Source organism: Procambarus clarkii, chromosome 78 (genome assembly GCF_040958095.1).
Source record: "Procambarus clarkii isolate CNS0578487 chromosome 78, FALCON_Pclarkii_2.0, whole genome shotgun sequence".
NCBI classification, from domain to species: Eukaryota; Metazoa; Arthropoda; class Malacostraca; order Decapoda; family Cambaridae; genus Procambarus; species Procambarus clarkii.
Window position 1 is genome coordinate 21,561,178 of NC_091227.1, and position 12,956 is coordinate 21,574,133.

Genomic DNA, 12,956 nt, shown 5'->3' on the forward strand with positions numbered 1-12,956 from the left:
TACTACACAGTCATATAAGAAGAAAAATGTCGGTGAACGATCAAGTGACAAGACTAAGGATGACAGAGGGGGCATATACTGAAAGTGACAAGGAAATCTGCGAGGCACTGAATGCCAGTTTCCATGGAGTGTTCACTACCGAGCCTGAGCAGCTCCCATTGTTGGAAGGGGTTACCCTAGATGAAAGACTATCAGATATAGAGGTAACAGCAGAGGAGGTAATGAAACAGTTGACAACTCTAGATGCAACTAAAGCAGTTGGACCAGACAAAGTATCACCGTGGATACTAAAAGAAGCAGCACAGGCCCTCAGCGTGCCTCTGGCAATGATCTTTAATGAGTCACTTATGTCAGGAGAATTGCCCAGTTGCTGGAAGAAGGCAAATGTCGTGCCGATCTTCAAGAAAGGTGATAGGGAGGAGGCACTTAACTATAGACCTGTATCACTGACAAGCATCCCCTGTAAAATACTGGAAAAAATAATTACGCTACGACTGGTTGCACACCTGGAGAACATTAGGTTTGTGAACAAACATGAACATGGGTTCTGGACAGGGAAATCGTGCCTAACAAACCTTCTGGAATTCTATGATAAAATAACGAGGATAAGACAGGACAGAGATGGTTGGGCAGACTGCATATTTCTGGACTGCCAAAAAGCCTTTGATACAGTACCGCACATGAGACTGCTGTTCAAGCTCGAGAGGCAGGCGGGGGTGGGGGGAAAGGTCCTAGCATGGATAAGGAACTACCTAACAGGAAGGAGCCAAAGAGTTACGGTAAGGGGCGAGAAGTCGGACTGGCGAACAGTAACAAGTGGAGTACTACAAGGATCGGTGCTGGGACCAATTCTATTTCTTGTATATGTTAACGACATGTTTACAGGCGTAGAGTCCTACATGTCGATGTTTGCGGATGACGCAAAGTTGATGAGAAGAGTTGTGACAGATGAGGATTGCAGGATCCTCCAAGAGGACCTGAACAGGTTGCAGAGATGGTCAGAGAAATGGCTACTAGAATTCAACACGAGCAAATGTAAAGTTATGGAAATGGGACTAGGAGATAGGAGACCAAAGGGACAGTACACAATGAAGGGGAACAGCCTACCTGTAACGACGCGTGAAAGAGACCTGGGGGTGGACGTAACACCTAATCTATCTCCTGAGGCACATATAAATAGGATAACGACAGCAGCGTACTCTACACTGGCAAAAGTTAGAACATATTCAGAAACCTAAGTAAGGAGGCATTTAGGGCGCTTTACACTGCCTACGTAAGGCCAGTCTTAGAGTATGCTGCCTCATCATGGAGTCCCCATCTGAAGAAGCATATAATGAAACTGGAAAAGGTTCAGAGGTTTGCAACGAGACTCGTCCCAGAGCTACGAGGGATGGGGTATGAGGAGCGCCTGAGGGAACTGTGCCTTACGACACTAGAAAGAAGAAGGGAGAGGGGGGACATGATAGGAACGTATAAGATACTCAGAGGGATTGACAGAGTGGACATAGACGAAATGTTCACACAGAATAGTAACAGAACGAGAGGACATGGATGGAAGCTTGAAACTCAGATGAGTCACAGAGATGTTAGGAAGTTTTCTTTTAGCGTGAGAGTAGTGGGGAAATGGAATGCACTTCAGGAACAGGTTGTGGAAGCAAATACTATTCATAATTTTAAAACCAGGTATGATAGGGAAATGGGACAGGAGTCATTGCTGTAAACAACCGATGCTCGAAAGGCGGGATCCAAGAGTCAATGCTCGATCCTGCAGACACAACTAGGTGAGTACACACACACACACACACACACACACACACACACACACACAGCATGGTCCCAGCATGGAGCCCGTACCTTGTCAAGCACAAGACGAAGCTGGAAAAAGTCCAAAGGTATGCTACTAGACTAGTCCCAGAACTAAGAGGCATGAGTTATGAGGAAAGGCTGCGGGAAATGCACCTCACGACACTGGAAGACAGAAGAGTAAGGGGGGACATGATCACAACCTACAAAATCCTCAGGGGAATCGACCGGGTAAACAAGGACGAACTTTTCAACACTGGTGGGACGCGAACAAGGGGACACAGGTGGAAGCTGAGTACCCAAATGAGCCACAGAGACGTTAGAAAGAACTTTTTCAGTGTCAGAGTAGTTAGCAAATGGAATGCATTAGGAAGTGATGTGGTGGAGGCTGACTCCATTCACAGTTTCAAATGTAGATATGATAGAGCCCAATAGGCTCAGGAATCTGTACACCAGTTGATTGACGGTTGAGAGGCGGGACCAAAGAGCCAGAGCTCAACCCCCGCAAGCACAATTAGGTGAGCAATTAGGTGAGTACACACACACACACACACACACACACACACACACACACACACACACACACACACACACACACACACACACACACACAGAGGCACGCACGCACGCACGCACGCACACACACACACACACACACACACACACACACACACACACACACACACACACACACACGCACGCACGCACGCACGCACGCACGCACGCTGCAGCTGCAGCTGCAGACAGGTTTATCCCCGTCCAAAAGGAGAAAAACGAAAAACAACAGAAAAACCCATGGTTCAACCAGGAATGTAAGGTAGCGAAGCAACTGAGTAAAAGAACATGGAGAAACTACAGAAATCACAGAACACCGGCGAGCAGGGAGAGATACCAGAGGGCCAGAAATGAATACCTCAGAGTAAGGAGGGAAGCAGAGAGGCAGTATGAAAATGACATCGCAAGTACAGCCAAGACCCAACCAAAACTGCTCCACAGCCACATCAGGAGGAAAGCAGCAGTGAAGGAACAAGTGATGAAACTGAGAAAAGGGGAGAACAGATACACAGAGAACGATAAAGAGGTGTGTGAAGAACTCAACAAGAGATTCCAGGAGGTCTTCACAATAGAACAAGGAGAGGTCCCTGCACTAAATGAGGAGGCAAACCGAACAACCTTGGAGGAAATTTACCTCACCAGTGATGAGGTCAAAAGGAATCTGTTGGAGCTGAATGTGTCAAAGGCTGTTGGGCCTGACAGAATCTCACCGTGTATTATTAAAGAAGGTGCAGAAGCACTAAGTGTGCCACTCTCTCTGGTGTATAACAGGTCACTGGAAACAGGAGACCTTCCGGAAAGCTGGAAGACAGCTAATGTAGTCCCAATTTACAAAAAGGGTGACAGGCAAGAGGCACTGAACTACAGGCCAGTTTCCCTAACTTGTATACCATGCAAGGTGACGGAGAAGATTGTGAGGAAAAGGCTCGTAGAGCATCTAGAGAAATACAGCTTTGTAACACACCACCAGCGTAGGTTCAGAGATGGTAAATCGTGCCTCACAGGCCTAATAGAATTAATTCTATGACCAGGCAACACAAATTAGGCAGGAAAGAGAAGAGTGGGCAGACTGCATTTTCTTGGACTGCCAGAAAGCCTTTGACACAGTACCTCACAAAAGGCTGTTACAAAAGTTGGAGCAGCAGGCAGGAGTAAAAGGTAAGGTGCTCCAGTGGATAAGGGAGTATCTAAGCAATAGGAAACAGCGAGTAACGGTGAGGGGGGGAGGCATCAGAATGGCGAGATGTCACCAGCGGAGTCCCACAGGGCTCTGTACTCGGACCCATCCTGTTTCTACTATATGTAAACGACCTTCCTGAGGGTTATAGACTCATTCCTCTCAATGTTTGCTGACGATGCAAAAATTATGAGAAGAATCAAAACAGATGAAGATAGACAGAGACTACAGGACGACCTGGACAAACTGGAGGAATGGTCTAGAAAATGGTTGCTAAAGTTCAACTCAGGAAAGTGTAAAGTAATGAAATTAGGCGAAGGGAGCAGAAGGCTGAACACAAGGTACCATCTGGGAGGTGAAATCCTACAAGAGTCAAATAGAGAGAAAGATCTGGGGGTCGATATCACACCGAACCTGTCCCCAGAGGCCCACATCAAAAGGATATCATCAGCAGCATATGCTAGACTGGCAAATATTAGAACTGCCTTTAGAAACTTGTGTAAGGAATCGTTCAGGACCCTGTATACCACATATGTAAGGCCAATCCTGGAGTATGCAGCTCCAGCCTGGAGTCCATACTTAGTTAAACACAAGACGAAGTTAGAGAAGATTCAGAGGTATGCCACCAGACTGGTTCCGGAACTGAGAGGAATGAGTTACGAGGAAAGGCTAAGGGAACTGAACCGCACAACCCTGGAAAACAGAAGAGTAAGGGGAGACATGATAACCACCTACAAAATTCTCAGGGGAATTGACAGGGTGGACAAAGACAAAATCTTTAGCGCGGGTGGAACACGAACAAGGGGACACAGGTGGAAACTTAGTACCCAGATGAGCCATAGAGACGTTAGAAAGATTGTTTTCAGTGTCAGGGTAGTTAACAAATGAAATGCATTAAGTAGTGTTGTGGTGGAGGCTGACTCTATACACAGTTTCAAATGTAGATATGATAGAGCCCAATAGGCTCAGGAATCTGTACACCAGTTGATTGACAGTTGAGAGGCGGGACCAAAGAGCCAGAGCTCAACCCCCGCAAACACAGACTAGGTGAGTACACACACACACACACACTCACAGGGGGGTCCTGATAACTTAGTGGACAGCGCTCTGTACTCATAAACCTAGGGCCCGAGTTCGATCCCCGGTGATGGCAGAAAGAAAAATGGGCAGAGTTTCTTTTACCCTAATGCCCCTGTTACCTAGCAGTAAATAGGTACCTGGGAGTTAGACTTCCTGGGTGTACGTGTTGGGGGGGGGGGGAGATTGGTTAGTAGTTAGTAAAAGTTAATTGACAGCTGATAGGCGGGCCGAAAGAGCAGAGCTCAACCCCCACAAGCACAACTAGATGAACACGCACACACATACACACACATAGGGCCGCTGGTTGAGTGGACAACACGCTTTACACGTAATCCTGTAGTCCGGGGGTTCGATTCTCGGCGCCGGCGAGAAACAATGAGCAGAGTTTCTTTCACCTTGATGCCCCTGTTACCTAGCAGTAAATAGGCACCTGGGAGTTACATAGCTGCTACAAAGCTGCTTCCCGGGTGTGTGTGTGTGGAAAAAATAGTAGTAGGTAACAGTTGATTGATTGACAGTTGAAAAAGAGCAGAGCTCAACCCCCGGAAGCACAACTAGGTAACTACATACACACACATACACACGGATATGTGTGTATATCTCTTACTTTGACAAGTTAAGATAGCTGCTATAGAAACTAGTGTGTTTTTAAGCACTTAATCACAGAAAGTGATTAAGGTGCTTTTACAAGATGAAGGTATAATTACATTACATAGCTGATGCATTGTTACATAATCAATCTTGGATACAAACCAATATATCATCAAGTGTTCAAGTATTCAGATAGTATTTACAGAGTTCAACATAGTCTTTAGAAGTATGTGTAAGATGCACCGGATGTGCAAGCAATAAATATGAACATCTCACTCACTCATACATCAGTGAAGTGTGTCAATAACTGAGCTAGTACGCTTCAAGCACAACATGCAACATATATCCCTATATATCTTGCCACTGAATGTTTAGAATACACAAGCAGTGGAATTATATACTGTGCCTGGCAGAGTGCCCTCCTGGCACTGAACGCACATAGTAACACACAGAAAAGTCACTGATTTTCGAATCACCAAGTTTTTTGCTAAAGGGATTTGATTTGGTATTAAATTCCTATGGATACTATCGTATTTTGACATCTCTCAGAGCATGATACAGTTGACATAATGGCGAAGATAACTTGCAGTAGGCCAGTAGTAGAAATTAATATAGAAGTTTCATTTGCACTAACAAAGGAGAAACCCGAAACATGTCTGATGAAAATCTTACTAACCTAACCTAACAAATTTACTTGACCTGAAATATGTAGTATTAAACATTATGATGTATGCCCTGAGGAAGCGTTTATATATGTAAATAATACAGCGAGAACTCGCCAAGTCAATGTTTTAGTGGCCAGAATGCACTTTCCCAAACTCAAGAGCAGAATACACCGTGGCAACTTTGTGAAAGAGAAAACATGCATTCCCTTGTACATTATATTGAAGAGTATCCCATACTGACTGACTTTCACCATCCTGAGTTGAGATGTGCTGAACTCTGATAATATTATATGAATACCGGAACATTTGATGATATACTGGACCTGAACCCGAGAAATAATATGTAATCTAATTATAATGTAATATATGTGATGTAATTGTATCCTGAGCTTGCAAAAGCACTCTTAATTGCCTTCTGCGCTTGAGTACTCAATAACCACCGCACTATACACAGGAGACTAGATCTATCAATGTCTATCAATGTTGGGCGTTGATTAGCATTGTATAAATGTATGACCACGTCTATGGTAGAACAAATTATAAAGCGTGTATCCCTTTCTTTTATGCCAGGAGATATAAACTCGTCTTAAAACTGAAGAGGAATTATTATTATTATTTTTTTGTTTTAAATGGTTGGCGTGTGGCTACACCCAGTGTGCGTGCTGGGTGTAGCCACACGTGGCAGTGCCGCACAAGCTAACACACATAAATAATAATAATAAAATGTGTATTTAGGTAGAAGTACATACATACAAGATGAGTTACAAGCAGAATGTTGGATCTCTAGATAGCGCTAGTACATACTATGCCTAAAGCCACTAATACGCACAGCGTTTCAGGCAATATACATGCATTGTAAGAACAGTGTAACAGGTGGTTGCTAGAGCTCCACTCCAGCAAGTGCAAAGTATTGAAGGCGGCACTCATCCTGCTGCGGCACTCATCCTGCCGTGGCACTCATCCCGCCGTGGCACTCATCCTGCCGTGGCACTTATCCTGCCGTGCCTCGTATAAAGCCAGTACGAATTTTACAGCAGTGACGTGGCATTTTTCATGGAGAACACTTATTGTTCAAGGTGCAGCGACCTCAAAATGGTTTTCCCTTAACACCTGTGGATATCCCCCCCCCCTCATCCCCTACACCCACACACACACACACACACACACACACACACACACACACACACACACACACACACACACACACACACACACACACACACACACACACACACACACACACACAAGCGCGCGCGCGCACAGTAAATAGGCACCTGGGAGATAGACAGCTGTTACGAGCCGCTTCCTGGGATTGTGTGTGTGAAAACAAAATTAGTAGTTAGTAACAGTTGATTGATTGACAGTTGAGAGGCGGCCCGAAAGAGCAGAACTCAATCCCCGCAAGCACAACTAGGTGAATACACATACACACACACACACACACACACCAGTTGATTGACAGTTGAGAGGCGGGACCAAAGAGCCAAAGCTCAACCCCCGCAAGCACAATTAGGTGAGTACAATTAGGTGAGTACACACACACACACACACACACACACACACACACACACACACACACACACACACACACACACACACACACACACACACACACACACACACACAGAAGAAGAAGCAACAGAAGAATCCATGGTATAATAGGGCATGTATGGAAGCGAAGAAACTGAACAAAAAGGCGTGGAGGAACTTCCGGAATAACAGAACACCAGAAAGCAGGGAGAGATACCAGAGAACCAGGAATGAGTACGTCAGGGTGAGAAGAGAAGCAGAGAAAAATTTTGAAAATGATATAGCAAACAAAGCCAAGACCGAACCAAAGCTACTCCACAGTCACATCAGAAGGAAAACAACAGTGAAAGAACAGGTATTGAAACTTAGAACAGGCGAGGACAGGTATACAGAGAATGACAGAGAGGTGTGTGAGGAACTCAACAAGAGGTTCCAGGAGGTCTTCACAATAGAACAGGGTGAGGTCACTGTGCTAGGAGAAAGGGAGGTAAACCAGGCGGCCTTGGAGGAGTTCGAAATTACGAGAGAGGAGGTCAAGAGACACCTGCTGGATCTGGATGTTAGAAAGGCGGTTGGTCCAGATGGGATCTCACCATGGGTACTGAAAGAGTGTGCAGAGGCACTTTGCTTGCCACTCTCCATAGTGTATAGTAAATCACTAGAGACGGGAGACCTACCAGAAATATGGAAGACGGCGAATGTGGTCCCAATATACAAAAAGGGCGACAGACAAGAGGCACTGAACTACAGGCCAGTGTCCTTGACTTGTATACCATGCAAGGTGATGGAGAAGATCGTGAGAAAAAACCTGGTAACACATCTGGAGAGAAGGGACTTCGTGACAAATCGCCAACATGGATTCAGGGAGGGTAAATCTTGCCTTACAGGCTTGATAGAATTCTACGATCAGGTGACACAGATTAAGCAAGAAAGAGAGGGCTGGGCGGACTGCATTTTCTTGGATTGTCGGAAAGCCTTTGACACAGTACCGCATAAGAGGCTGGTACATAAGCTGGAGAGACAGGCAGGTGTAGCTGGTAAGGTGCTCCAGTGGATAAGGGAGTATCTAAGCAATAGGAAGCAGAGAGTTACGGTGAGGGGTGAGACCTCCGATTGGCGTGAAGTCACCAGTGGAGTCCCACAGGGCTCTGTACTCGGTCCTATCTTGTTTCTGATATATGTAAATGATCTCCCGGAGGGTATCGATTCATTTCTCTCAATGTTTGCGGACGATGCTAAAATTATGAGAAGGATTAAAACAGAAGAGGACTGTTTGAGGCTTCAAGAAGACCTAGACAAGCTGAAGGAATGGTCGAACAAATGGTTGTTAGAGTTTAACCCAACCAAATGTAATGTAATGAAGATAGGTGTAGGGAGCAGGAGGCCAGATACAAGGTATCATCTGGGAGAGGAAATTCTTCAGGAGTCAGAGAAGGAAAAAGACTTGGGGGTTGATATCACGCCAGACCTGTCTCCTGCAGCACATATCAAGCGGATAACATCAGCGGCATATGCCAGGCTGGCCAACATACGAACGGCATTCAGAAACTTGTGTAAAGAATCATTCAGAACTTTGTATACCACATATGTCAGGCCAATCCTGGAGTATGCAGCCCCAGCATGGAGTCCATATCTAGTCAAGGATAAGACTAAACTGGAAAAGGTTCAAAGGTTTGCCACCAGACTAGTACCCGAGCTGAGAGGTATGAGCTACGAGGAGAGACTACGGGAATTAAACCTCACTTCGCTGGAAGACAGAAGAGTTAGGGGGGACATGATCACCACATTCAAGATTCTGAAGGGGATTGATAGGGTAGATAAAGACAGTCTATTTAACACAAGGGGAACACGCACAAGGGGACACAGGTGGAAACTGAGTGCCCAAATGAGCCACAGAGATATTAGAAAGAACTTTTTTAGTGTCAGAGTGGTTGACAAATGGAATGCACTAGGAAGTGATGTGGTGGAGGCTGACTCCATACACAGTTTCAAGTGTAGATATGACAGAGCCCGATAGGCTCATGAATCTGTACACCTGTTGATTGACGGTTGAGAGGCGGGACCAAAGAGCCAGAGCTCAACCCCCGCAAACACAACTAGGTGAGTACAACTAGGTGAGTACACACACAGTATCCTGGAGTATGCAGCTCCAGCCTGGAGGGCATACCTAGTTAAACACAAAACAGCTAGAAAAGAGTGAGAGGTATGCCACTAGACTAGTCCCATAAACAGGGGGCACAAGTGGAAACTTACTACCCAAATGAGTCACAGAGACATTAAAAAGATTTGTTAAATGTCAGAGTACTTAACAAATGGTAGAAGTGATGTGATGGAGGCAGACTCCATACACAAATTCAAGTGTAGCTTTGATAGAGCTCAGTAGGCTCCAGAGTCTGTACACCGGTTGATTGAGAGTGGAGAGCCAGGACCATAGAGCCAAAGCTCAACCCCCGCAAGCACAACTAGTTGCGTACACACACAAACACACAAACATAGTACCAATCTATAAAAATGGTAGTCGAGAAGAACCTCTAAATTATAGACCCGTATCATTCATTAATTAACGTTGTAGTCAGAACACTAGAAACAATAGTTAAAGCCAAATGGGTTGAACCCCTAGAGAGTATTGACATATTAACGGACAGACAGCATGGTTTTCGAACAGAAAAATCCTGTGTAACAAATCTACTTAGTTTTTATGATAGAGCCACAGAGTTAATACATGAAATAGATGGTTGGGTTGACTGTCTATCTGGACTAAAAAAAAAGTTTTTTGATAAGAGTCCCACACAAGAGGCAGTTTTGGAAACTGGAACATGCTGGAGTGGTGACAGGGAGACTTCTGACATTGATAAAAAACTTTCTGACAGATAGATGATGGCAGTCATCAGAGACAATGTATCTGGCTGGAAGTGTTACTACCGGGGTACCACAGGGTTCAGTTCTTGCACCAGTAATGTTCATCGTCTACATAAATCATCTACCAAAAGGAATACAGAATTATATGAACATGTTTGCAGATGACGCCAAGATACTGGGGAACATAAGAGACGCACACGATTGTAACGACCTTCAAATTGATCTAGATAAAATAAGTGCTTGGAGCGTCAAGTGGTAAATGAAATTCAATGTGAATAAATGCCATGTTATATAGAGTGTGGAATCGGATAAAATAGACCACACAAAACTTACAAAATATGTGAAAGGAATTACAGAACTCTAATAAAGAATGAGACCTTGGGGTTGTTTTGGATAGTAAACTGTCGCCGGAGGAACACGTAAAGAACATTGCGAGAGGAGCGAATGCGTCGCTTTCCGACTTCAGACTCCATTTAATTATATGGATGTTGAAATACTAAAGAAACTGTTCGTGACTTTTGTGAGAACAACATTGGAATATGCAGCAGTTGTATGGTGCCCAACTCTCAAGAAGCACATAAAGAAGCTGGAAAAGGTGTAAAGGCTTGCTGCAAAATTGCTTCAGGAACTGAAAAACAAGATTTACTAGAAGAGACTGGAGGCGGTAAGCAGGCCAAAACTAGAAGATTGAAGAAAAAGAGGTGATATGATCACTACATACAAAATACTAACAGGAGTCGACCAAATTGACAAAGAGGAATTCCTGAAACCAGCAACATCTGGAACAAGAAGATGCAGATTCAAGCAAAAGAAAAAAAGGTGCGGAAAAAACATTAGACACTTTTATTTTGCAAACAAAGTGGTAGATGGTTGAAACAAGCTAAGTAAGAAGGTGGTGGGGGGCCAAAACCGTCAGTTATACGACAAAGAGTACTGGGAAGACGGGACACCACGAGCGTAGCTGCCATCCTGTAACTACACCTAGGTAATTACACAGGGACAGGGAGGAACAGCAATATAAGATGAAGAGAAGGTATCCTATACTGTTATACTGATCTTTTCATTTTTCAGTCTGAAAAGAGAAAGATCTGGGAGTGAACATAACCCCAAATCTGATGCCAGAAGCCTTCAGAAATCTGGAGAAAGGGGCTTTCTGGGCCCTACGTACAGCGAAGGTGAGATCCACACTTGAATATTCATCCCTTTCATGGAATCCTTACCTGAAAAAGAACAAGGAGAAACTAGAAAAGGTCCAGAGATACGCAACAAGATTCGTTCCTGAGTTGAAGGGATTGGGCTATGAGGAAAGACTGAGAGAACTGGACCTTACCACACTGGAGGAAATGATAGCGGGGATATGATAACAACATGTAAGATTGTAAGAGATATTGATAAGGTAGACAACGCAGCACTGTTCAAAGCTAGGAACAGCAAAACAAGGGGGGGTCATAGATAAAAACTCAAAGCGTAAATAAGTCGCAGGGACGTCAGAAAGAACTTTTTCAGTGTCAGAACTGTCAATAAGTGGAACAAGTTACACAAAGACGCTCTCTAACTGAGCTCCATAATACAGCAATCTCTGGCAGCAGTCGTGATGCAATTTGGACAGTTTTTCATCAAATTGCCTGGAGACCATTGAAGCTTTCTTTCACATTTGTAGGCTTAGTGCGATCCTTGCATGCACCAGAATTTGGTGATAAACTGTGACCAAATTTGCACCTCGAGTGTTGCCGGGGATTGCTTGGTCATGCAGCTCAGTTGATGAGCTCCAGGACCAACAAAAGTCTAATATGCAATGTCTGGTAAAGTGATACACCAGGAGGTGTACACAATACACCTCCTGGTGTATTGTGTACACCAGGAGGTGAGCCCTGGTAATGTAGGTTCGAATCCTGGTAAGCCCATAGAGTTCCTAGTAATACATAACGTATATTTATATTTACATTTATACATGTTTGCGTGTGTATCGTGTGTCGAGAAATTAAAAGTACCAAGATGAAGGTCGTTGAACCAGAAATAGGTGGTTGTGTACGTGAGGCACAAAATGATTTATTACATTAAACATCTGTGGCAGGTCGTTTGCAGCTATTGTATTCCGGATACAACAAAGTCAACACATGTAGCAGGTTATTGTCCTTCTGATGCAGTCTGTGTCGATTTGCAGCACGTCTCTCAGAGCGGAATCCTGCGTGCCTAATAGCCAGAACCACACTTATTGGCTTAGTATGCAAGGTCCGATGTGCCTAACAGGCAGAATGATTTTCGTTATTTTCAAATTAAAAATCCAGATTGTTTCTTTTCTAACAATATTAATATATTATATTAGGAACATGAACTACTGACTTAGTTATATTAGGTTATGTTAGGTTAAGATAGGTTTGGATAGATTTAGTTAGGCTGGTTAGGTTTCATCAAATTTCTGTGCTAGTTTGGATTCAAATAACAAAATTGCATTTGGTATGTTATTTGAAATTAATATTAAAAAATTATTAAGATTAAAATTTTAATTAACATTAAAATTTGTTAAGATTTCTCTGGTGATGGTCTGGTTGTGAGAAGAGATTATATGTTCCTTGATGGAGCCCTGTTGTTTATGCATAAACAAACATGTTTATGCATGTTATGTTTATGCATGCTCCATCAAGGAACATATAATCTCTTCTCACAACCATCACCAGAGAAATCTTAACAAACAA